We start from the raw sequence: 21,246 nt of genomic DNA, 5'->3' as shown, positions 1-21,246 counted from the left end.
GGAGAAGAAAGGGTAAATTTTAGCCATGCTGTGAAGGCTGAATGGACAGGATTTAGTGATAGACTACGTGGGATGAATCAGAGAAATGAGCCAAGGATAATGCCCGCGGCCTCATTAGGACTGTGAGCCCAATGTGGGACAATCTGATCACGTTGTATCTACCCCAGCGCTTAGAACAGTGCCTGGCACTTAGTAAGCACTTAACAGATACCATCATCATGTGGTGGAGCCAGGATTAGAATACATGTCCTCTGACTCCCAAACCTGTGTTCTTTCCACTAGGCCATGCTAGTCACTTCACTTCCCTGAACCTCTGTTTCCTCATCTGCAACGTGGGGATTGAGACTGTGAGCCCCAGGTGGGACAGGGGACTGGGTACAACCTGGTTTGCTCGTATCCGCCCCAGCTATTAGTACAGTGCCTGGCACATAGTAAGTGCTTAAGAAATACCATCATTATTATCACAGTGCCTGGCACAGAGTAAGCACTTAACCAATACCATCATTATTAGTACAATGCCCGGCACATAGTAAGCGCTTAACAAATAATAATAATAACAATAATAATGTCACTTAACTTCTCTCTGCCTCAGTTACCTCATCTGTAAAACGAGGATTAAAGACTGTGAGCCCCATGTGGGACATATACCTTGCATCTACCCCAGAGTTTAGAAGTGTCTGGTGCATAGTAAGTGCTTAACAAATACCATAAAAAAACAAAAGAAACCACCAAAAAGAACCTTCAGTGGTTGTCCATCAACCTCTGCATCACACAGAAACTTTGTACCATCAGCTGTGAGGCACTCAATCAGCTCTCCCCATCCACCTCATTTTATTTATCTCCTACCACAGTCCAGCCCACTCCACAAATCCAATCTACTCTCTGTACTTGGATCTCATAATAATAATAATAATGTTGGTATTTGTTAAGCGCTTACTATGTGCAGAGCACTGTTCTAAGCGCTGGGGAAGATACAGGGTGATCGGGTTGTCCCATGTGAGGCTCACAGTCTTCATCTCCATTTTCCAGATGAGGGAACTGAGGCACAGAGAAGTGAAGTGACTTGCCCAAGTTCACCCAGCTGACACGTGGCGGAGCTGCGATTCGAACGCACGACCTCTGACTCCCAAGCCCGGGCTCTTTCCACTGAGCGACATGATCTCAGTCAGTCAGTCATATTTACTGAGCACTTACTGTGTGCAGAGCACTGGACTAAGCGCTTAGAAGAGTACAACAGATACATCCCCCACCCACAGTGATCTTATGGTCTAGAGGAGGACACAGACATTAATATAATAATGTTGGTATTTGTTAAGCACTTACTATGTGCAGAGCACTGTGCTAAGCGCTGGAGTAGATACAGGGTTATCAGGTTGTCCCACGTGAGGCTCACAGTTAATCCCCATTTTACAGATGAGGGAACTGAGGCACAGAGAAGTTAAGTGATTTGCCCATAGTCACATAGCTGACAAGCGGCAGAGCTGTGATTCGAACCAATGATCTCTGACTCCCAAGCCCAGGTTCTTTCCACTGAGCCACGCTGCTTTTATAAATAAAAGCCACGCTGCTTTTATAAATAAAATTACAGATATGTCAAAAAAGTGCTGTGGGGCTGTTGACCCCTTACCCCCATCCTCCCTCTAGCCTGCAACTCCCTCTATCTTAATATAGGACAGACTGCCATTTTCCCTATCCTCAAAGCCTTACTAAAGCAGTGTGGCTTAGCGGAAAAAGCCCGGGCTTGGGACTCAGAGGTCGTGGGTTCTAATCCCAGCTCCGCCCCTTGTCGGCTGTGTGACCTTGGGCAAGCCGCTTCACTTCTCTGGCCCTCAGTTACCTCATCTGTAAAAATGGGGATTAAAAAATGTGAGCCCCACATGGGACAATCTGATTACCCTGTATCTACCCCAGTGCTTAGAACGGTGCTCTGCACATAGTAAGTGCTTAACAAATACCATGATTATTATTATTATTATTATTAATAAAGCAACATGTCCTCCAAGAGGCCTTCCCCGACCAACCCGATTTCCCCTACGCCGTCTCCCTTCTGCGTCACCTATGCATTTGGATCTGTAACCTTTAAACTCTGTAGACTGAACCTCAGTTACCTCATCTGTTAAATGGGGGTAGGGACTGTGTCCATCCCATTTTGCTTGTATCTACCCCAGTGCTGGGTACAGTGCTTTGAACATAGTAAGTTCATAACTGTTCATAACATAACATAAATATTTAACTATTATTAAAAATTATAATTATTATGATCTCAGGCACACTCTTCCACAGGCAGAAGGGGGCTTTGTTTTATTTAGACCAGACTTTAATCCGCCCAATTTTTCCCCTTTCTCCACCTCACCTCCAAGGTGATTTGAAAGTGGACGGTTGTCCCTCGATGGGATTCCAGCTGAACGAGGGGAATCGCAGTTTGACAGCCCACTTGTCATGTGCTCTCTCACAGTGGTGAAGCGGTGTGTGGCCTAGTCGAAAGACCAGGAACCCGGGAGTCAGACGACCTGGGTTCATTCATTCATTCACTAGTATTTATTGAGTGCTTACTGTGAGCAGAGCACTGTACTAAGCGCTTGGAATGTGCAATTCGGCAACAGATAGAGACCATCCCTGCCCATTGATGGGCTCACAGTCTAGTCGGGGGAGACAGACGGACAAAAACAAGACAACTGAATCGCAATAAGTAGAATCAAGGGGATGGTCACCTCATTAAGAAAATAAATAGGGTAATAAAAATATATACAAATGAGCACAGTGCTGAGGGGAGGGGAAGGGAGAGGGGGAGGAGCAGAGGGAAACGGGGGGGGGGAAAGGGGGCTTAGTTGAGGCGAGGTGAAGGGAGGGGGCAGAAGGCAGCAGAGGGAGCAGAGGGAAAAGGGGAAGCTCAGTGTGGGAAGGCCTCTTGGAGGAGGTGAGCTCTCGGTAGGGCTTTGAAGAGGGGAAGAGAATTAGTTTGTCAGAGGTGAGGAGGGAGGGCATTCCATAAGCGCTCGATAAATACTATTGAAAGAATTCCGGGACAGCAGCAGAACGTGGGCCAGGGGTCGATGGCGGGATAGGCGAGAATGGGGGACGGTGAGGAGCTTCTAATCCAGGCTCTACCACTTGTCTGCCGTGTGACTTGGGTCAGGTCACTTAACTTCTCTGTGCTCAGTTACCTCATCCGTAAAATGGGACTTACGACTGTGAGCCCCATGTGGAAGAGGGACTGTGTCCAAGCCGATTAACTTGCATCTTGCCCAGCCCTTCGTACGGTGCCTGGCACGTGGTAAGTGCTTAACAAATACTATTGAAAAAAATCTCGCTGGACCATCCTTTATCATAAAGCAGCGTGGCTCTGTGGAAAGAGTCCGGACTTGGAAGTCAGAGGTCATGAGTTCCAATCCTGACTCCACTGCTTGCCAGCTGTGTGACTTTGGGCAAGTCACTTCACTTCTCGGTGCCTCAGTTCCCTCATCTGTAAAATGGGGATTAAAACTGTGAGCCCCATGTGGGACAACCTGATCACCCTGTATCCCCCCAGCGCTTAGAACAAGGCTTTGCACATTGTAAGCGCTTAACAAATACCACCATATATATCTTACCCTGCATCTCCCCCAGCGCTTAGAACAGTGCTCTGCACATAGTAAGCGCTTAACAAACACCACCATTATTATTATTATAAAGCATATCCTACTAGTCAGAGCAAGGGGCTGGACCATCCTTTATCAATTATTCATTCAATAGTATTTATTGAGCGCTTACTATGTGCAGAGCACTGTACTAAGCACATGGAACGTACAAGTCGGCAACAGATAGAGACAGTCCCTGCTGTTTGACGGGCTTACAGTCTAATCGGGGGAGACAGGCAGACAAGAACAATGGCAATAAATAGAGTCAAGGGGAAGAACATCTCATAAAAACAATGGCAAATAAATAGAATCAGGGTGATGTACACCTCATTACCTTGTATCTCCCCCAGCGCTTAGAACAGTGCTCTGCACATAGTAAGCGCTGCCAACATTATTATTATAAAGCATATCCGACTAGTCAGAATAAGGGGCTGGAAACCAGAGGACTTGGATTCTACTTCGGCTCCGCCCCAGTCCTGCTGTGCGATCTCGGGCAAGGCCTCTCGGTGCCTCAGTTCCTTCGTCCGTAAAATAGGGATGACGATCCGGCCCTCGGTGCCGCGCGGTACCGGGCCGGGACGAGACAGCTGACGTGTGAGTGCTCTGGGGTAAGAGGGACTGTATGCTACACGTTCCCGGCGTTAATAAAATGATACCGATTCCATGAAAAAGCATCTAGTAGAATGCAAATATGCCTTTGAATCCATCTCCGGTAGAAAGCAAATACATCTTTGATTCCATCCTTCCTAAAGCCCCGTGAGGCCAACAGAAGGCTAGCAGGGCCGGCTCCCGAGCGGAGGCAGGGAAGGCTGCTGTAGCCGGGCCGTTGACCCTTCCCCCGGTGGCTATAAGGGCAGGTAATAATAACAGTGATGATGATGATGGCATTTGTTAAGTGCTTACTATGTGAGAAACACTGTTCTAAGCGCTGGGGGGGAATACGAGGTGTTCAGGTTGTCCCACGTGGGGCTAGCAGCGTGGCTCAGTGGAAAGAGCGTGGGCTTGGGAGTCAGAGGTCGTGAGTTCTGATCCCGGCTCCGCCACTTGTCAGCTGGGTGACTTTGGACCAGTCACTTCACTTCTCTGGGCCTCAGTTCCCTCATCTGTAAAACGGGGATGAAGACCGTGAGCCCCACGTGGGACAATCTGATAACCTTGTATCTACCCCGGCGCTTAGCACCGTGCTCGGCGCACAGTAAGCGCTTAACAAATACCGACATTATTATTACTCCCAACTTTCCAGACGAGGCAACTGAGGCCCAGTGAAGTGAGCTGCCCAAGTCACACAACTGACAAGTGGCAGAGGCGAGATTAGCAGCGCGGCTCAGGGGAAAGCGCCCGGGCTTGGCAGTCAGAGGTCATGGGTTCTAATCCTGGCTCCGCCACTTGTCAGCTGGGTGACCTTGGGCAAGTCACTTGACTTCTCTGGGCCTCAGTTCCCTCATCTGTCAAATGGGGGTGAAGACTGTGAGCCTCACGTGGGACAATCTGATGACCCTGTATCTCCCCCAGTGCTTGGAACAGTGCTCTGCACATAGTAAGCGCTTCACAAATACCAACATTATTATTATTATGGCTTCACGTCTCTGTGCCTCAGTTCCCTTATCTGTAAAATGAGGATCAAAAGTGTGTGCCCCAGCTGGGACAACCTGATTACTCAGCGTGGCTCAGGGGAAAGAGCCTGCGGTTGGGAGTCAGAGGTCATGGGTTCTAATCCCGACTCTGCCCCTTGTCAGCTGGGTGACTGTGGGCAAGTCACTGCACTTCTCTGGGCCTCAGTTCCCTCATCTGTCAAATGGGGATGAAGACTGTGAACCTCACGTGGGACCCCCTGATGACCCTGTATCTCCCCCAGCGCTTAGAACAGTGCTCTGCCCAGAGGAAGCGCTTCACCAATACCAACATTATTATTATTATCATGATGATGACTTCCCTTCTCTGGGCCTCAGTTCCCTCATCTGTCAAATGGGGATGAAGCCCGTGAGCCTCCCATGGGACCACCTCATTCCCCTGCATCTCCCCCAGCGCTTAGAGCAGTGCTCCGCACAGAGGACGCGCTTAACACATCCCCCCATTGTCATAATGACGACTTCCCTTCTCTGGGCCTCAGTTTCCTCATCCGTCCAATGGGGATGAACAGCGTGCGCCCCCGCTGGGACAGGCTGGTTGCCCTGCACGGGCCCGAGCGGGGCCAGCGGGGCCAGCGGGGCCAGCGGGGCCGGGGACGTAGTGAGCGCCTCGGAAACAGCCCGATCAGCGTCGCGATTCGAAGGCGTGAGGAGGGGAAAGCGGGGCCGCTCCCGTTGCCTAGCGACGGCGGCGCCCCCGCCCCCCCCTCCGCCCCCGCCCGCCGCGCGAGCCCCGCCGGGGGAGGTGTGGCGCGTCCGCCATGGGTCCGCGCGGGCGCGGCGGGGGCCGCCATTGGTCGGCTGTCCGTGGCGCTCGGCTCCCATTGGCCGCGGCCGCGGCGGCGCGGGCCGCCATTGGCGGAGGGGCGCTCGGCCCACGCCGCGTCACCGCCTCACCCCACTGCCTCGCGCCCGGCCTCGAGGGCGGGGGGGCGCCGGCCGTCCCGCGCGCCCATTGGCGGCGGCCGTGCGCCCGGCGGGCGCCCATTGGCTGGCGCGGGGAGGGGGGAGGGGCCGGCGGGCGCCCATTGGCCGGGCCGGCGGGGGGGCGGGGCCGGAGGCCTGCCGGCCGCGGCCTGCCGACCCCCCGACCCGCCGCCGCCGCCTAAAAGGCCCCGGCGAGGGGCCGCCCCGCACACTCGCCGCCTTCCGCGCTTCGGCCGCCGCGACGCCTCCCTCTCCTCTTTCTCCTCGTCGTCCTCCTCCTCCTCCTCGTCGTCCTCCTCCTCGTCCGGCTCCGGTGAGTGACCGCCGCGCGGGGGACCCAACCGAAGGCCGCCGGCCCCAACGCCCACCTCCGCTAGGCCCCGACGGGCTCCGCAGGACCGGCCCGCCTCCTCCGCGCGCACCTGCGCCCCCACCTACTGACCCTCACTGTGTGGCAGGCGCTGGGGGCAAGGAGCGGGGCTCGGGGGACATTCGCTCCACTCATCCCGTCCTCTTTCTTGAGCGCTTACTGTGTGCGAAGCGCTGGAGGCAAGGAGAGTGGCTCGGTGGACCTTCAGTCACTCATTCAGTCCTATTTGTTGAGCCTTTACTGTGTGCAGAGCGCTGGAGACAAGGAGAGTGGCTCAATGCACCTTCATTCATTCATTCAGTAGTGTTTGAGCCCTTACTGTGTGCAAAGCGCTCGGAGGAACAGTGGAAATTCACAGATTCACTCAGTGGTATGTATTGAGCCCTTACTGTGTGCAGAGCGCTGGAGGCAAGGAGAATGGCTCAGTGGACGTTCATTCAGTAAGATTTATTGAGCCCTTACTGTGTGTAGAGCACTGGAGACAAGGGGAGTGGGTAAGGGGAAATTCACTCATTCATTCAGGAGTATGCAATGAGCCCCTTACTGTGTGCAGAGCGCTGGAGACAAGGAGAGTGGCTCAGTGGACGTTTAGTCAGTAGGATTTATTGAGTGCTTACTAGGTGCAGAGCGCTGGAGACAAGGAGAGTGGCTCGGTGGACATTCACTCATTCATTCAGTTCTATTTATTGAGCCCTTACTGTGTGCAGAGCGCTGGAGACAAGGGGAGTGGCTCAGTGGACATTTATTCATTCAGTAGGATTTATTGAGCGCTTACTCTGTGCAGAGCCCTGGAGACGAGTGTAGCTCAGTGGAAATTCACTCATTCACTCAGTAGTATGTATTGAGCCCTTACTGTGTGCAAAGCGCTGGAGACAAAGGAGAGTGGCTCAATGGACATTCATTCATTCAGTAGTATTTCTTGAGCCCTTACTGTGTGCAGAGCGCTGGAAACAAGGAGAGTGGCTCGGTGGACATTCACTCATTCACTCAGTTCTATTTCTTGAACCCTTACTGTGTGCAGAGCGCTGGAGACAAGGAGAGTGGCTCGGTGGACATTCACTCATTCATTCAGTTCTATTTATTGAGCCCTTACTGTGTGCAGAGCGCTGGAGACAAGGGGAGTGGCTCAGTGGACATTTATTCATTCAGTAGGATTTATTGAGCGCTTACTCTGTGCAGAGCCCTGGAGACGAGTGTAGCTCAGTGGAAATTCGTTCACTCAATAGTATGGATTGAGCCCTTACTGTGTGCAAAGCGCTGGAGACAAAGGAGAGTGGCTCAATGGACATTCATCCATTCAGTAGTATTTCTTGAGCCCTTACTGTGTGCAGAGCGCTGGAAACAAGGAGAGTGGCTCGGTGGACATTCACTCATTCACTCAGTTCTATTTCTTGAACCCTTACTGTGTGCAGAGCGCTGGAGACAAGGAGAGTGGCTCGGTGGACGTTCATTCATTCAGTCGTATTTATTGAGCGCTTATTGTGTGCAGAGCCCTGGAGACAAGGAGCGGAGCTCAGTGGAAATTCACTCATTCACTCAGTAGTATGGATTGAGCCCTTACTGTGTGCAAAGCGCTGGAGACAAGGAGAGTGGCTCAGTGGACCTTCATTCATTCAGTAGTATTTATTGAGCCCTTACTAGGTGCGGAGCGCCGGAGAGAAGGAGAGTGGCTCAGTGGAAATTCATTCACCCAGTAGGATTTCTTGAACCCTTACTGTGTGCAGAGTACTGGAGACAAGGAGAGTGGCTCAGTGGAAATTCATTCATTCAGTAGGATTTGTTGAGCCCTTACTAGGTGCAGAGCGCTGGAGAAGAGGAGCGTGGCTCAGTGGAAATTCATTCGGTAGTATTTATTGAGCCCTTACTAGGTGCAGAGCACCGGAGAGGAGCAGAGTGGCTCAGTGGAAATTCATTCGTTCATTCAGTAGTATTTATTTAGTGCTTACTGTGTGCGGAGCGCTATAGGAAAGGAGCGTGGCTCGGTGGAAATTCATTCATTCAATGTATTTATTGAGCGCTTACTATGTGCAGAGCGCTGGAGACAAGCAGCGTGGCTCAGTGGAAATTTATTCAATCGTATTTATTGAGCCCTTACTGTGTGCAGAGCACTATGGAGAAGCAGTGTAGCTCGGTGGAAATTCATTCATTCAGTAGTATTTGTTGAGCCCTTACTATGTGCAGAGCACTGTACTGAGCGCTTGGAATGGACAACTGGGCAACAGAGACCATCCCTGCCCAGTGACGGTCTCACAGTCTAAACGGGGAGGCAGACAGCAGAGCGAAAGAGAACAAAACAAAAATAGGACATCATCATCAAGATAAATGGAATCAAGGAGATGTACACCTCATGAACAAAATAAATAGGGTAAAAAATAATATATACAAATGAGCACAGTGCTGAGGGGAAGGGGAAAGAGGGAGAGGGGAGGGGGAGCAGAGGGAAAGCGGGGGTCAAGAGCACGGGCTGGAGAGTCAGAGGTCATGGGTTCTAATTCCGGCTCCGCCACTTGTCAGCTGTGTGACTTTGGGCAAGTCACTTCACTTCTCGGTGATTCAGTTCCGTCTGTAAAATGGGGATGAAGACTGTGAGCCTCACGTGGGACAACCTGATCACCTTGTAGCCTCCCCAGTCCTTAGAACAGTGCTTTCCACATAGTAAGTGCTTAACAAGTGCCGTCATTATTATTATTACTATTATTACTGAACATCTGGAGTGTCCAATTCGGCAACAGAGATGGTCCCTGCCCAACAGTGGGCTCGCAGTCTAAAAGGACTGGGAGTGCAATGTCGGTAGGGAAGGCCTGTTGCATTTCCCAAGCGCTTAGTACAGTGCTCTGCACACAGTAAGTGCCCCGTAAATACCATCGAATGAATTAGCGAACGAAAGACTTCACCCTGTCCCTCCGCAGAGCGCCCTGGGACAAATGCTCCCAGCCTCTAGAAACCCCGGGCTCCTCCAAGAGTAATTCCTTGTCAGCCTCCTAGACTGGAATAATAATGATGGCATTTTGTAAGCGCTTACTATGTGCCAAGCACTGTTCTAAGCACTGAGCACTGACTTTGAAGCTTGTCAGGGGCAGGGAACGTCTCTGCTAATTCTGTTGTGGTTTCTCAAGCGCTTCGTACAGTGCCCAGCAAGGAGTAAGCACCCAGTAAGTGTCATTGATTCCGCACCTTCTCCCCCCCCCCCCAAAAAAACCACCCTTCCTGACCACGACATCCTAATCCCCCACCCCCTTAGCCTCAAGTCCGTTCACTTGTTCGCTTTGGGATATTTTTTTAATCAGTTGTAGTTAGGTTGTTACTCTCGTCTCTTGTGTCTGCAAACTCACCATCAGTATTTACTGGCTGCCCGGCGAACTAGGTTCCCGAAAGCGTAAGGTAAAGAATCCAAGGTCACATGGAGCTGTCAAGCACCGTATTTTCTACCATGGGATCGGGAATAAAACCTTAGAAGACGATTCGTTTCTAAAGGGCAGAGATGTTGTAGTTAGCGTGGTTCAGTGGAAAGAGCCCGGGCTTGGGAGTCAGAGGTCATGGGTTCGAATTCCAGCTCTGCCGCCTGTCAGCTGTGTGACTGTGGGCAGGTCACTTCACTTCTCTGTGCCTCAGTTACCTCATCTGGAAAAAGGGGATTAACTGTGAGCCTCATGTGGGACAACCCGATTACCCTGTATCTTCCCCAGCGCTAAGAACAGTGCTCTGCATGTAGTAAGCGCTTCTCAGATACCAACATTTAAGGCAGTGTCCTGCAGTGTAGGTACTTGGGCTTGTTTCAGGCAGGGACGTCTCCCTTTATTGCTGTATTGTACTTTACCAAGCGCTTCGTACAGTGTTCTGCTCACAGGAAGCGCTCAATAAGTACGATTGACTGGCCGTGGGGGGAGCAGAGCAGGTGTGTCCGACCTGCCCAGAGCGGTCGGGGACCTATTTATTTTGTTAATGAATTGTACATTGCCTTGATTCTATTTAGTTGCCATTGTTTTTACGAGATGTTCTTCCCCTTGACTCTATTTATTGCCATTGTTCTTGTCCGTCCGTCTCCCCCGATTAGACTGTAAGCCCGTCAAACGGCAGGGACTGTCTCTATCTGTTGCCGACTTGTTCATCCCAAGTGCTTAGTACAGTACTCTGCACATAGTAAGCGCTCAATAAATACTATTGAATGAGGTGGGGAAGAAAGTAATCCTTACCTGTGCCTATGCCCTGGGAGACCGGGGAGAAGAGGTATTGGGAGCTGATGTTCTTGGGGGACTGTTGAAACAGTGCTGTTGGCTGATAGAGAATTAGGGTGGAGAGGATAAGGTTGTGCTCTTCTCATCCTGAAGAGAGGGAAGGAAGGGGAGGATATAGTCTTCCCAACCAGAAAATAGGAGGGAGGGAGGCCATTAGGGAGTTGCTTGGGCCTTGCGAGACAACTATATGAGGAGATGCTCCTGGGATCTGGTTGCCTCTGATTGTTCTGATGGAGGGAGTTGGGGAAATAAGCACTGAAAGCTGGCAGTCTCTTGCGGTAATATGGCTTCCTAAATTCCGTATACCTACCATGCTTGTTTTTTCTGCTTTAACACGCTGCACCATTGATGTCTTTTCCTCCACCCTCCTGCTTCGCCAACCTGCTGCTGCAGTGCTCGTGTATCCTGAATGTCCCTCTAATATTTCCTTAGTTAGAGGTGAATAATCAGCTCTGCCTCCAGATGATTCCAGCAAGCCTGCCAGATTGGGGTGGGAAGATCCGGGTTTGAACTAGTGCACTAACTGTATTAACAATACCCCTGTTTCCTCAACTTGACCTGCCTTACGGCCTTGAACACGTTAAATGCTAGGAAAATATTGGGGGACACAGTGCTCCTAGGTACTGTTTGTGTTTTTGATCTTTCTTTACATGGTTCAGATGGGGATAAGATAGATAAAAGCGCCAATTTCAGCGGAAGTTAGTATGGACTCTAATTTTTTAGTAATATTGTAAAAAGAGGTAAGCTTGGGAGGAGCAATAGCCTGAGTGAAGAGAAAGGAAAGCCTTCGTTCTTGCAGCTAACCGGTGGAATGGTCTTGCTCCATCCCTCCCCTTCCACCCCAAGCAACCTTGAGGACGAGGCTGTGGGACAGTACTCCTTTCCCCCTCCGTCCTCAAGACTGAGCCAACCCCAAAGGGGCGAGCCCCAACAGGTCTAAATTTACCTGCTCCTTTTCAGATTGCCTTTCTGTCATCCCCTCCCTCATTACCTTGAGGTTTTTCTGGAGATTTGGGTCTGTCCTTGAGATGCCGCGGGATTTTGTTTTGTCTCAAGGATGTGAACTCTCAGGTTGGACCAGGAGTTGACTCAATATTCTGGGTGAGCGCCAGGCCCTAGCAGAGACCTTGGGCCACCCCTCGGAACAGGTTGGAACAAGTTTGGTTTTTCTGATTTAAGGGGTGGAATGTTTATCCTATGCATTTGGAACTTTTACTGGCTTTTGGAGACCTTCATCTCGTGGGGCACAGAACACACAATAGTCAAATTATTGCCGTAACTGCCGGAAGGAGTACCGAGCAGATCATAAGAATCAGAAACCTTACTCATTCTGTCTTAGTTCAGAACCTAAAACAGTTCAATTTTGACCTGGGTTTCTAGGCCCAACTCAGCGAATGCCCCTTGGTATTTCTACTAATTGGTAGTCCAGGAAAAAGTAAAGCTCTTTAGCCAGCTCCGTGTCCCGCAGCATTTGAAACTGTGTTTAAGAACAAGTAACAGTGTAGTCTTTCCAGTCTTCAACGCCTAACTCTATTAACGATGCCATTGTTCCCTTAACTTGTTGGAGACCGAGCTCTTAAATGTCCTAATTGTTCAAAACATCTTTCTGCAACTCTTAATGTCACTTGGCATGGGCTTTATGAGGGCGCATTGATGTGCATGCCTAAATCTGAGTGGCAAATTGCCCTCGGATGTTTTGTGTAATGTGTCTGTAGGAGGATAACCTACGCTGCAGAAAGGAACAGATTGTTTATGTGGGTGTGGGCAGTGCTTTCTTATCTGCAGAACTGTACTGCCTTGGCAGGATCTCAGGGGGATCTTCTCTTTGAACCAGTCTGGTTACTCCTATTCAGTTGATCTTTCAGTTGATCTATTCAGTTGATGCTCTTTGTTGGATTTCGCTTGGAGAGAGATAATGATAGTGATGGTATTTGCTAAGCACTTACTATGTGCCAAGCACTGTCCTGCTTTCTGACTGGCAGAGACGGCTTGAGACTGTTGGAGGGGCCTATCTTAAACAGCAAGATTTAATTATTTTCGTAAGAGCTAAGAGAAGTGGGCAGAGCGTTTCAGAAGAATGAGAATCTCAAGATCCAGGTTAAAAACGGAAGACCAGGAGGGTAGGTGACTCTGGGGAAAGCCTCATGGAGATGAATCAGCTGGCTTTTTTTAAGGGCAGCCCAAGAGGTGAACCATCCTTGTGACTCCACTACACTCCCACCGAGGAAAATCTGGTTGAAACCCTTTCACATCCAGCTGGTCGCCACCCTGGTATCGGTAGGAATTAACTTTGGCCGGCTCAGTCGCAACCAGATGTGCTGCTTAAATAGGTTAAACTGAGTGGGGGTAAGACTGGGGTTAATGATGCGGTCGTTGTTGTCGTGAAGGATTATGCTAACCTCACGTTAAGGAAATCTTGTTTGCAGTACTCATGCATTAGACTGTAAATTATTCGTCTTGCATCTTGTTGTACTTTTCCAATTGCTAGGACGGTGCTTCCTACAGTTACTGTTATTGATCTACTGATGCTGTGAGCGTGGGCACAACCATTTCTTCTGACATCGCCTTGCATTCTGTCCCGTCAGAAGAACGCTCCCTAATTACGCAATAGCATTCTGTCTGCACACAAGATAGAAACATTGTATGCAACTGATGACAGGGCTTACCGAAATAGGCCAAACTGGATTGGGGAGAAGCAGAGGCTTATGCAGGCACAATGAATGTGCAAAGGGACTAAAACAATTCAGAGCAAAGTGACACCTCACTTTTAACCCTGGGTATAGTCTGGCAATTTTAAGGGTACATTCAATTCTTCTTTAACAAGGAGGTTCCTTTCTTGGTGGACCCTGCATTAATAGGCATTGGCTAGACCTGCACAAAGTCATTTCTTTGCACGCTCTCCCAACCAGGTGCGTGTTGTCAAGTGATTTTGTACTGCTTTGTTCGGATCAAGTCCTTATCTACATACTCTAGGATTCAGTCTGATATAAAGCCTCAACAGCAAAGGGCATCATGTTGGACAAGCCCCCTCTTTGTGAGGTCTGTGGACAAGACCTTTATACCTTTACATTGGCCCAGGAAAGGTATGAAGTGGTGCAGTGTGGAGGCATGTTGGAGGAGCGCCTAGGAAATCTCATCCTTTTCCATGCCTCCTGGTTAGTAAGGAGTCATTTAGGACCCACTGGTAAAGCCAGTATGGTCTGTAGAGCATGGTGGTGTCTTAGTGTCACGCTGGGTCTGACAGTATGTTCTCATCAGGCAGAAAGATGTGGGATTGAGTCTTGGGTCTGACTTCAACAGGGAAGAGAAGCCTTCCATGACTGGTCAGACAGCAATCTGGATAAGCCATCTTCTCTTTATGATTTGTTTGAGAAACAGCGTGGCTTAGTGGAAGGAGCATGGGCTTGGGAGCCAGAGGTCGTGGGTTCTAATTCCGGCTCCCCCACTTGCCTGCTGTGTGACCTTGGGCAAATCACTTCACTTCTCTGTGCCTCAGTTCCCTCATCTGTAAAAGGAGGATTAAAAGTGTGAGCCCCACGTGGGACAACCTGATTATCCTATATCTACTCCAGCACTTAGAACAGTACCTAGCACATAGTAAGCGCTTAACAAATACCATCATTATTATTATCATCTGTAAAGTGGGGATTAAGATTGTGAGCCTCATGTGGGTCCCTGTATCCGAACCTGATTACCTTGTATCTACCCCAGAGCTTAGTACAGGGCCTGGCACATAGTAAATGCCTAACAAATACCACAATTTAGTATTATTAGTATTCCTCTGCCTAAGCAAGGGGTTGGCACTAAGACATATGAGATTGGGATACAGGGAGGAGTTTGGTATCAGAGGAGCAAACTGAACAGGCTGACTTGTAGTAGACACCTTACTTTCCCACCCAAACCCTGTCCTCTCCGTGTCTCTTCCGTCACCATAGACCACTGTCCTCCCTATCTCCCAAACCCGTAACTTTGGTGTTGTGCGTGACTCCTCTCCCTCTCTCATTCAACCCATAGATTCGATCAGTCACCCCATCCTGTCGGTTCTATCTTCGCAACATTTGCTATAATCCACCCTTTCCTCTCCACCCAGCCTGCTACCACGCTGATCCAAGCCCTTGAACCTATCCCGCCTTGACTACCGCATCTACTTCCTTGCTGACCTCCTTGCCTCCCTTCTCTCCTCACTCCAATCCATACTGCATTCTGCTGCACGGATCATTTTTCTAAAGAAAGTTCAGTCTGTGATTTTTCTCCAATCCTCAAGAACCTCCAGGGTTGCCCTCCAACCTCCACACCAAACAGAAACTCCTAACCGTTGGCTTTAAAGCACTCAATCAGCTCATCCCCTCCTCCTTCACCTCACTGATCTCTTGCTAAAGCGTAGCCTACACGGTTCACTCCTCTAGAGCCAGTTTACCTGTTCTACCCCAATCTCGTCTCTCTCATCAGCCCCTTTCCTAGGTTCTTTCCATAGCTTGGGACTCCCTCCCCCTCCAGATACACCAGGCCACCATCTCCCCACCTTCCAAGGCTTATTAAGGTCACATCTCCATGAGACCTCCCACGATTAGGCCCTCTTTTCCCCGGCCCCCTCTCCTTACTGCGTTTTCTGTGCTCTTGGATCTCTGTCCTTTGGGCATTTGGTAGTAGCAGCACCCTGAACTTCACAGCACTTACATACATATCTTTAAACTATCGATTATAAATTATTATACTATCCGCCTCCCCCTCTAGATTGTAAGCTCCCTCCGGGCAGGGCAAAGGTCTGCCAACTTTGTATCTCCCAAGCACATACCACAGTGCTCGGCACACAGCACGCAATAAGTACCATTGTTGATGATAGAATATCAACGAAGGATAAGGTAAGAAGGGGAGAACTGATTGAATTGACCAAACTGCACTGAATGTGGATTGTATAGTCTGAAGAATGGTTCCAAGTTTCGATGCACCTTGTTGAGTGGAGTGTGGGCAGGGATTGTCTCTCTTGCTGAATTGTCCTTTCCAAGTGTGTAGTATAGTGCTCTGCACACAGTAAGCGCTCAGTAAATATGATTGAATGAGTGAATGGTCTTAACTCACCAGGCTAGTGCCTGCCAAAGAGTGGTGGGTTTTTTTGTTTTCTTTTGTTTTTGCTGGGATCAGGCCTCCCGATTCTGTCCAGAGGCAGAAGTGTGATGCACACTTCCTCTGAAGCAGCCACACTTACCCGAATATGCTTCTGCTGTTTTCCAAACCTGGTCTAAGGAGCAGAGTTGAGAACCACTGAAAATTTAAATATAATTTTTTTTGTTGTTTCTGTTTTTGCAAGATAGACTCCTGATTCTGATTAAGCTACCTTTGATATAGTCAGAGGGAAAATACCTCAGTAGAATATAAGACCATGGGCTTGAGAGTTAGAGGACCTGGGTTCTAATCCCAGCTACCTCTCTTGTCTGCCTTGTGACCTGGGCAAGTCACTTCACTTCTCTGTGCCACAGTTTCCTCATTCTAAAATGGGGATCCGATACCTTTTCCTCTCTTATTTAGCCTGTGAGCTGCAGGGCAGGGGAGGCAGGGGGTCAGTGGCCTTGTGTCTGACTTGACTGTCTTCTATCTACTCCTGTGCTTAGTTCAGTGCTTAGGATGTAGTAAGCACATAACATACCATTATTATCATTAACAATCAGATTGCTTAATCAGTTGCTGATCTTAGAACAGAAGATATTAATTTCCAATTCTTCTGTCTCAGTAAATCAGATTGCCACAGATACTGTTGGTCAATTCATGGGAACTGAAGGTGATTTTACTGTGACGCTGTGACAAAATCAGGCCAGAGATGAACTTATTTTGGTTGCACCTTTAGCAAAATACCAGTAACTTAATTTTGCTCAGTTTTGATGGTCCCATATGGGACGGGGATTATGTCCAGTCTGATTATTTTGCATTTAGACCAGTCCACAGCACAGTGGTTGGCCCATAGGATTATCATTAAATCCAGATGTCTGTCAACTTTTAGTCATGTGTCTTAAGAAGGTCTTTAATTTTGGGGAGGGGGAAGGGAAAGTTGTTTAATGTAGAAACCACGCTAAGCTTGGCAATAGGGAAGGAAGGGCAAGTCAATTTTGTGGAAATTATCTGCCATAAACTCCAACAAATTGTACTTTTTTTGAGTATCAGTATATTTCAGGGGAGAAACTGGGAGCAAAGCTAGAGGTTGAAATCTTAACTAGGTGGAAAGATTAAAAGGATTTAAGGCAGCTTTTTTAACAGTAAAAACCATTTGAATTTTCAGACTTGGAGCTGTCAGTCATATTTGCCAAATTCCCAGTTCATCCGGTTTTCCATATATTCATGAAAAACTGAATTTCCATCTTGTTGTTCAGTCAAGTACTGTACTGTTTATCCCAGTCATTGAGATCAGCATTGAGGTAAAGATTTGATTTCTATTGAGAGGGAACATTGGGGCCTCATGGATTATTTGGTTTGAGGTTTGCAATTAGGCCATTTAATTACTTTTTTTTTTTGGAAGCCAAAAGCTAAAATATGAAAGAAAGGCATATAGGCAAGTCTTGTTTGTTCTCTGGATTTTAGTTTTATGATTCGTGATATTTATAAAAAAATCTTATATGAAATTCCTAGTGCTTGGAAAAGGAGCCAGACTGATTGACAGACCTGGAGACTGAAGTCCTCTCTCCCTCCAAAAGGTATGGCATCCCACGTAATTGCCATGTCTCGCCGCTCTTTAAACAAAAAATCGCAAAAACTGCTTGCTGGGGTGAGAAGGTAGATTTTCTTCAAGGAGTCTAGTTTTGGGGGCTTCTTGCAAAATCAGTGCTTTCCTTTTGGATACTTTTACCAGCATGTGAATAAAGTAACCTCAGTAGCATAATGGGTTGTCTAATAAGTCATTGTTAAGGTTCACCTGAGAACCCAAACAAATTTCAGCCTCCCACATGGAGATAAAGGTCAAAAAATATGTCAGTAATAGGGGACTGGGATTGGCTCATTGGCTGCATTAGCCAGGCCTTGAGTAAGACTTTTGTCTTTCATGATTTGTCCCTACAACCCTTTCTCTTTACAAAGGCATTTCATTTTAAGTTGGGTTTTTGGCATGCTTAGTTACTAGGCTATGGTTTGTCAAGTTTTATTGAATGTCAAGGGATACAGATGCTTGTGTGTGCATGATAACCTCATAGTATTTTATTTTCTTTCCGTAACTGATGTGCATGGTGAAATTAGTTCTGGAAATAATTCCATATCACAGAGGTTGTGCTTCAGAAAAATGTACTGGCTCTGCTCATACATGCAAAATAATTTCTAATTCCAGATAGACACATTGTGGGAAGAATGCTTCCTAATTCCATAATGGTATTTTGTCCAAAATTTGCGGTGAAGATGTGTTTTAGGAGAACTGACGGTACCGTATTACAATAGGGCTGCTTTATGACCTTGTCTCTTCTGGTTGCTTTTTCTTGATCTTTTTTTTGTTGTTATGCAATTGCCACATGTTCACATCTTAAAAAACACATTTCTATAACATGTCTTAATAATAATGATGGTATTTGTTAAGCGCTTACCATGTGCGAAGCACTGTTCTAAGTACTGGGGGGGATACAAGGTGATGAGGTTGTCCCAAGTGGGGCACACAGTCTTAACCCCCATTTTACAGGGGAGGTAACTGAGGCACCGAGAAGTGACTAGCCCAAAGTCACACAGCTGACAAGTGGCAGAGCTGTGATTAGAACCCATGACCTGGGTCCCATGCCTTGGCTCTTTCCACTGAGCCACGCTGCTTCTAATAATAGTGGTATTAAGAGCTTACTGTATAAGGCAAGCACTGGGGTAGATAAAATGGCAGCAGATCAGACCCAGAGCTTTCTGACTCATAGGTGATCCAGAAGCTCATTTCTCCAAGATGTTGTTTGATGATGAATCCACTAGCCAAACCACTGCCAGGTAGTATATGAGTTGATTTTAGTCAGTCACCCACCTGACTGAATTAAAATAGCGACAGGAACCCATTGTCAAACTGGATCTAGCGAGTTTGTTGTTCCACCCTGGGCTGAGCCCTCCCTCTCATTCATTCATTCCATAGTATTTATTTTTTATGTTGGTATTTAAGTGCTTACTATGTGCCGAGCACTGTTCTAAGCGCTGGGGTAGACACAGGGGAATCAGGTTGTCCCACGTGGGGCTCACAGTCTTCATCCCCATTTTACAGATGAGGGAACTGAGGCACTGAGAAGTTAAGTGACTTGCCCAAAGTCACACAGCTGATTAGTGGCTGAGCTTTATTGAGTGCTTACTATGTGCAGAGCACTGTACTAAGTGCTTGGAATGGACAATTTGCCAACAGATAGAGACAATCCCTGCCCATTGACGGGCTTACAGTCTAATCGCGGGAGGCAGACAGACAAAAGACAACTCAATCATGATGTAATAATAATAATTATGGTTATGGTATTTGTTAAGCGCTTACTATGTACTGAGCACTGTTCTAAGTGCTGGGGTAGATACAGGGAAATCAGATTGACCCAAGTGTGGCTCACATTTTTTAATCCCCATTTTTGCAGATGAGGTAACTGAGGGCCAGAGAAGTTAAGTGACTCACCCAAGGTCACCCAGCAGATAAGTGGCGGAGCTGGGATTAGAATCCATGACCTCTGACTCCCAAGCCTGGGCTCTTTCCACTAAGCCATGCCCCCTACCCTCCCTAAGAGACTGCAGATGGCTCTTCCCATTCCATAAAGGATGAAATACACGGGAAGCCAGGCTTCATCTGAGGGGTGAATTCAGGAGATAGTGGTGAAACTTGAGGTGGGAAGGGTGGAGGCTTTCTTCAAGGTGTACACGTATCTCTGACTGAAAACTTCAAGGTATCACAGGGCTCTTGTTGCTTCTCGTTGGGTTCCCTCACCAAGTTAAGGAGTCATGCGAACCCATCGAGAGACGGAGCAGAAAGGGGTAAGAAAATCACCGGCCTGGTGCTGCTGTTGACTGTTGTAAGGGGGAAAGCAAGGAAGGCCTCCCCTTCATTACTCGGCGGCTCACTTGAGAGGCTTCTCCTGGGTGGGTGACAGGGTGTGAGCAGCATGCTTCAGGTGAAAGTTGGATTGAAGTAGAAGAAAGACAGCTTCTTTCAAAGGTTGGAAGCCCTCTAGGTGCATTTGTGACCGAATTAATCCTGGCTCCTAAAGCGCTCCAAAATCCAGGTAGAAGATGAAATGCAGGGTGCATTTACACTGCATTTTCTGGGAAACTTTTCTGTTCAACTTTTCTGGGAAAGAGGAGAGGACTTCTGCGTGACGTTAGAGAAAATATTGCATAAAACCTACTAGTGTTTCTCCAAAAGAATTTAGCTATCACATTATGAGATGAATTCTGCCTCTCTTGAGGCTTTTGGGTCACCTGTCAAAGAACCGTCCCTTTTATGTCTCGACAGATTGATTAGGTCCCTCTTGTGTACCTACATTGAATGAATATGTTTAGATTGTAGGTGTCCGAAGAGCAGGTGCCATGCTGCTGATGCCGGCTTATGTAGTTCCACGTGCTTCTGGGCAGGAAATACATCGTTTGTTGATCTGAGGCTGTTTGGAAAGGACTTGTTGATGATATAGTCATTATCTATGACAATCATTACACTGAACCCAAAATCCAATAAATGAATGGCTTTTTGATTAATGTTTCCCTAAAATCACTGCTTGTGATACTCTCCATGAGCACTTTCAAATTTATCAGTTCTCTTTTTTTCTTCCAGGCTAATCATTCAAGAAGGCTTTCTGGAAGCACAATTTTCACTTGATTCAAATCCATCAGTACCAATATAGATTTTGTGTGTGTGTATGCTGGTTTAACCTTATATAGGAAAATATTGGGCTTTTTACACTTAAATACACTTCACTTTGACTTTTGATGCAGGATTTTATCATCCCAGAGTTTTAAATCTGTATTAAAACATGGTCTGAAACAGGACTCAAATTAAAATTATTTTTCCCAAATTCATTTTTGGTCTTCAAAATCCAGTTCTTTTATTGCAGTAGTGAGACTAGCAGAGGTGGGGTATAAAGTGGTGAGACTCAAACCTTGATTTAAAAAAAAAAAAAAGGCAACAAGAGTCAGGTCTCACACACCCAGCCTGGCTATGAGCTGCTCTACGTTTTGACTCAAGGCCAAGTTAAATTGCCGGGAAATGAGATCCCAAATGCACCATTGCGGTGACCTCCTCTTTCAGAATGACCACCAAATCCTTTCTAGCTATTTCAGGCCAATTTACCACCCAGTCTCTCTCCCAGATCCAACTGTGGGGTGTTTGCAATGAACTAGCAGCTGTGAAGATAGGGCCTACTTCACAGCATTGTGGAGGTGTAGAGCCATTATAGTAATGGTGGACAGAAGGAGCAGATAGGTTTCTTGTTAAATCCCTGCTGTTTTTGAGTATTTGGGGGGGAGTGGGGGTGTGTGTGTGTGCGTGCGTGCGAAGGAGCACTTTC

At 47.9% G+C, this 21,246-nt stretch overlaps 1 protein-coding gene across 2 annotated transcripts in view; it reads left to right on the top strand.

The window, feature by feature from the left end:
- The first annotated feature begins 6,349 nt into the window (after positions 1 to 6,349).
- The window catches only part of HMGCS1 (3-hydroxy-3-methylglutaryl-CoA synthase 1), a 32,138-nt gene continuing 17,241 nt past the window's right edge, over positions 6,350 to 21,246 (top strand). Inside the window, exons 1-2 of one of the 2 annotated variants that reach the window (XM_001506325.5) lie at positions 6,350 to 6,485; positions 17,396 to 17,460. The gene's annotated coding sequence lies outside the window, so the exon portion shown is untranslated. The remainder of the gene's footprint in view (positions 6,486 to 17,395; positions 17,461 to 21,246) is intronic. The other variant, XM_007667143.2, reaches the window with a different exon arrangement.

This window comes from Ornithorhynchus anatinus, chromosome 3 (assembly GCF_004115215.2).
Source record: "Ornithorhynchus anatinus isolate Pmale09 chromosome 3, mOrnAna1.pri.v4, whole genome shotgun sequence".
In the NCBI taxonomy this organism is placed as follows: Eukaryota; Metazoa; Chordata; class Mammalia; order Monotremata; family Ornithorhynchidae; genus Ornithorhynchus; species Ornithorhynchus anatinus.
Note: the sequence above shows the minus strand (reverse complement) of the source record. Positions and strands in the feature narration are given on the sequence as shown.